Below are 6,000 nucleotides of genomic sequence, written 5' to 3' on the forward strand. Positions count from 1 at the left end.
ATTGTGTCAACAATGTACGGATTAATTTCATGGCAGGATTGTACCTTTGCGCGTAAAACTTGTAACAAAAAAACAGGGGTATATTTTTGCTTATACGAATATAGTGTAATGTATGTACATAATACACTGAAGTTTGGAAAAGCGCTGAACTAGGGGAGCTGTGTGTATAATTGCATTGGCTTGAATGGTTTAGCTAATGAGACGTACAGGATGTTTCACCATAAGGCTCATCAGTGACTGACCATTTGTTTGTTTTGTTTTGCTTCTTTCATTTATGAGGGAAGAAGACGGCACGAAGGGTTGTATCGTCTTCTCTTTTGAATGCAAAAATACTGGTCAGTGCTGATGAGCTTTCGGGTGAAGCAGGCTGCATGACTCATAAGCTAAACTATTCCAGCCAATACAATTATATTTTTGATGACTTTATCTTTAGGATATTTCGATTATGAGAGAGTCAATTTATACATTTCACGGAGGTTTGGAAAGATTTAAAATGAATTACATTATAATTCACCACATTCCCTAAAAAAAAAAAAAAATAACCTTATATAAATTTCATAATCTGCAACGATAACAAGGAACATCATGAAAATTTCAGTTGCTAATATAGTACAATGTATTACCTGTTTGTATCATCATTGTATCAGAGTGCATGTATTCAGAACTACCATTTAGGAATCCATATCCAAAACTCATTTCTATTTCAGAACAACTGGGCCATGTGTTCATTGCTTCTAAGTCGTTTAACTGATATACATGGATATGATTATGAACACTTTTTTAAGTGTGCACGACACAGCACTTTAGCATGTACTGTGAAGGAATACAATAGGTCCTAACAATGATACTGCACTATCATTTGCAAAAATTCAGAACACCTTATAAAAAGTAGAATTTGACCCAAAGCTGTACTCTATAAACGTGAGATATGTTTGAAAAAAATCAAATATAAACATTTTAAAAATTATTTCAAAATAAAGTTGAAGAAATACTAGTAGTTTGCATAGTTGCAAGCCGTTGTCATTATCATGATTATTGCGTAAAGACTTACGGCTCAATGAAGTGCACATAATGTTCAAGACATACCAGTAATTGAGACCTGCGATCATAGAAGCTAATGCATATTACATCAACGATTCTTTTACGGGCTTTTTAGATGGCATTGTATTCTTTAAATCATATACAATTGGTAGCATTTTGATTGATCCACGGACGGACGGACAACCCGAAAACTTCTCGGACCTCTTCTGGCGGAAGCATAAAAAGTTTGCCATGTACATCCATCATAGTAACATTATTAAACATGAAACGGTGACATTTGAAAATAGAACTTTATACCCTTATATTCTCAGGAAAGATACACAATTATGCAATGTTCTTCAAAGGGTAATTTTTAAGTTTCAAAAAGTTGACTTCCATCAGAACAGTACTGCTCTACTTTGGCAATTGGAAGCAAATGACATACCATCCAATCTGAGTTAGTGATATTTTCATACTCTATCTAGTGCGCTCTTAGTAGTCAATTCTTGTGCATGGACACTCATCCTACCAAGTGATGTGCTGGGCAAGACATCATGACATTACATTGGCGTCAATAAAGAATGACAGAAACATTTATCTTTTTTTTTTTACAATAACTGTCAGTTTTGTCAATTGATTCCTTTACCCAAAGTAGGGCAGAGTACCCCAAAGTTTAAACACCTGCGTTTTTCTCCTTTTTTTTTTTTTGGACATGCATACTATCTTGAACATCAACAACATCTCTGTACTATTATACAAAACGATGAACATAAAGATCCATATTAATTTTTCATTGCTTCTGTATGGTCTGGGTGACTGGATGTGCATGAACCATTTATGATTCATTGTGACATAATTCTACATTTGACAAGTAGCACTATTATGGCCAGCATATTTGCCACACTTTCCACACTTGTAGGATTTTCGTGGAAGTTTTATGCCTTTGTGTGCACGGTAGAGGCGTCTATTGCTCCTTCGCATGATCTGGACTAGTGACTCAACTCCTCTTCGATGATTAGTACCTCTAAAGTATTCCGTTGTTGTCATGTCATTTAATTTTTCTAGTCCCTGAGCATTGAATATGTGGATAGAACCTAGCCTTTCTATGATATCAGCGGCATGTACTACAAAGAGATGCATGTAGGGGGTTGCTATCTTCGAAGTGCAAGCATCTACCAGGTTGTCATACCACTCAACCAAGTCATTTCTCAACTTTGTCAATTTGGCAGGCCTGTCAGGAGACATGGCCTCAGCCTTCTTGAATGATCGAACATCGTCATACAGAACCCTAAACCTGCGCCATGCATTTACCACTACATGTCCGTGTGCATGAGAGTCAACAAGCTTTTCTATGTCATCCAAGACTTTCTCAACTTTTTGTTTTTCTGGTCCTCTCAGATCCCGGCATTTGACCATTTTGGCATCTTTGTCATAAGCCAGAGGAGCACCACGCACACCTGCTTTCTTCAAGATGTCTTCCATCTTAGCGCATCTTTTCATTTTTTCAGGAGCATAACACCTACTCACTGATCCAATTTCTTGCAAGTCAAGCTCGTTGATCATCTGAATAATCTTCTTCAGTAACCTGTCTGTGATTCTAAGATACATGTGCAACGTATCAAAAACTACGTTCTCCGTTCCGATCGACTTGAATATAGGATCTCGTACACAGGAATATCCCTTTTCACCGATTCTCCTGGGCTGTTTTGGAGCTGTAACATGCAAATGTTGACTATCAATCAGGCAGTAGATACACGGATATTTGGAATTGGCCGCTCCCATTCCACAGATGGTTAGAAGAAACTTGTAATCTCCTGATAAATGATATCGAATAGTGTACTCCAACTCGTCAATGACAACACTTGTGAAGGAAGCTACATCCTGCACTATATCCACCAAGTGTTCTTTCAACTGACTGTATTTCTCTTCATCGCAAAGTATCGCTATGGGATGATGTACACTTGCGGAAGTTGCATTGGCTTCATCGTTTAGAATTGTACATGTGACATTCACGTAATGCCAATGGCCTACCACTGTGCCATCTCCAGTTATCTTCACATCTACGTTCTGCTTACCTTTTCCAAGTATGCCCTTGTCTACAAGACATTCAATTTCTTTTTTCAAAAGTACCTTTATATCTCTTTGAACTCCTGGGTTAGACGACTTGGTTTTGGACAAAGGGATATCCATTTCGCATTCAGTGATTGTCATGTGGCTTTTTACTTTTTTGAGATTCGGGATATTGCTGATACACGCAAGTGCATTCCAAGACTCATCTGAGATGCCATGAGCATCCTTTACTAGCACGGCGAGATTTACCCTTTGTAAAATGTCCTCTTCATTACATCCTGTCATGCTACACAACTCTTCTGTATCTTCAATCAGAGAAATATCCTTCAGTTCTCCACTGTTTGTGTCTGTTACAGTGATATGTATGACACGAACTCCCCACGAATCAAGAAATTGCAACCTGGCCCGACACTCTTCTTTGAGATGCATTGAGAGTCTCCTGGCATGTCTCCTTGAGTAATGTTCTTTTCTCATCCATGCTGATCGCTTGCCTGATTGTCTATTTCTCAGTAACATAGAGAGATGCAGAGCACGTTTCTTGTACTTTTTCCTGATCAATTCAAGGCGTTCATTCTTTTTCAAAGCTTTTTCAAGCTTCTGTTTTATGTCTGTCAACTTCTCATTTTTTCTTTTCAGTTTCTTTATGGTATCAAGCAGACTTTTTTGCGGACATTCTGACTGCAAAATTTTAAGCTGCCATGTCTTTGTCTTTTTAAGCCACTTACTGAACAGAGCTCGCTGCTTCCCTCCACGTCGTGACTGCTTTATTCGAGAAAAAAGTCCTTTAGGTCTGATTAGATACGATTTTATTGCATTCAGTAGACGAGGAGTTGAAGAAATATTCATAGAATAATGTTGACATATAGAAGAAAACACAATGTTTGAAACCTGTTGTGGACCCTTATGCATATGTAACTTTGTAACTTCAGTAACAAAAGCCAAATCTACATTTAAAAAAAAGTATGCCATAGTTCATGAATGAATCAAACTGCATAAAAAATATGGAAATGACGTGTGAGTGTAAAATGTCTCAATAACTTTGAAACTAAGAAACTGTAAAACTCTTAAACAACCCTGAAACAAAACGTTGTTGTGTCTTGACTTCATTTCTGTTGTTTCCACTCTTCTCGAGTTCCATACGACCTTATGAACCTCAACATCAGATAGTGCCCTCTCTCCAGGTGATGTTCTTGCAGGGTACCACTACGTTCCACAAATTCGGTAATTGGTCTCATTTTCCTGAGCTTTAGGTAAAGGCCCTTTTCTTTCACGTATGCGAAATCCCCTGCCATATTGGTTATTCTTACGTTCCAGTCGGGTCCGAGGATGGCATTCAGCTCATTCATTAGGTTACGGTCTTGAGTATTTTTACAAAGTGCAAATACTTCCTCGAACACCAGTGGATCTACAGGGACACGTGCCACGCACTCCGGATTCTGGTTTATGCTGATTGTAAGTTTTTCCTTTATGGCAAGCCTGAGCGCAGTCTTGACATCACTTGCTGTTCCGCAGCTGCCTGAAAAATCTTCTTTGGTGATGAGATCCGCCTGAAATTAAAAGTCAAGTTCATACAATCTCTCTGTAAATCAAAGATGATAATACTAAGCACCCATCATTTATTAGAGAAGTGGTAAGTATACACACGAAGGATAAGTAGGTAGAAAGGAATCATGTACAATGTATAACTGAATTATAACAATGGCTTTATCCCTTCGGCAGTTTAATGTTAAACATGGGTTACATGATTAGGAATATACGTTTTCCTGTTCAATTTCGTATTAGTGCATGGAAGAGTATAGAGAGTCATTCAATTTCGATATAGGGCAACAAAAAAAAAATTCATAATGGGCATTCAGTTTCACATTAGAGCAATCTACAGAGTAAAAACATTATTTAGATTCCATATACCATAGGGCATTCAAGTAAGCACGAAAAGACACGTGACTGAAGATTCCTGATAGATTATTTGAATTATGTTACACAATTAAGAACAAGCATCTCTACCAATTATACATGTTGATTCCTGGTGACGTGCAATACCGCATACATCTCATTTTATTGCGTTACTTGTTCATCTTCACATTGTATACAATGTATGACAAATTTTCTAACATTTTTGTCAATCATATCATTTCCTCAAATCTAAGCTTCCCCCTAAAAACAAAAATATAAATATAAACAACCCTCCAGATATATAAGGTGACATCATTTGTCAAACGCAAGTCAGCTAAACTAAATTCTACAATTGACAGTGGAATTTAACTTCCCAAGAGCTTTTGGAGCATAGGACTTTTTTAGGGACTTTGTACAACACATTCACAGTGCCTTCATTTTCCAAGAGATGGACAGCATTTCTGACATAGGAATTCTCTTCTATGCTGGTATTGTATATAATTATGAAGAAGTGATCAGCTCTGGGAAGACAACATTGCAGTATCTATTGTACGTTCCTGTTAGTTGAACTGATTTGTGTTTGGCAAATGATGTCCTCTCCAGACTGTGCTCTGGAGTATTTTTTATCTTTATTTGAGCTTAGGTTTGAGAAAATGAAAAAAATGTTTGAAAATCTATTCAAGTACATGTGAAGATGAATAAGTAGCACAATAAAATGAGATGTATGCAGCATCCATGCACATCAGCAGGAGTCAACAGGCATTTGGCTTTCCATTGACCATAGTTTAAATTTTGGAAAATACATCTTACCTTTTCCAGCCACTGATCCCACTGATCCCCCCATCCGGTATAGTGAACTAAAACCGTGTGATCATCTTCCTCCAGAATCTTTCATGTAAAAATAAACAGAGCATCAATAATTAATTGTAAGAACTAGAGTTTCTATGATAAGTTATCAAATGAAATGATGAAAACGATTTTCTAGAATGAGATGAACAATCTAGACAATATACTTAA

This window comes from Diadema antillarum, unplaced genomic scaffold, assembly GCF_040938485.1.
Source record: "Diadema antillarum isolate AM-2024a unplaced genomic scaffold, OU_Dant_1.0 seq00000301_RagTag, whole genome shotgun sequence".
Classification (NCBI taxonomy): domain Eukaryota; kingdom Metazoa; phylum Echinodermata; class Echinoidea; order Diadematoida; family Diadematidae; genus Diadema; species Diadema antillarum.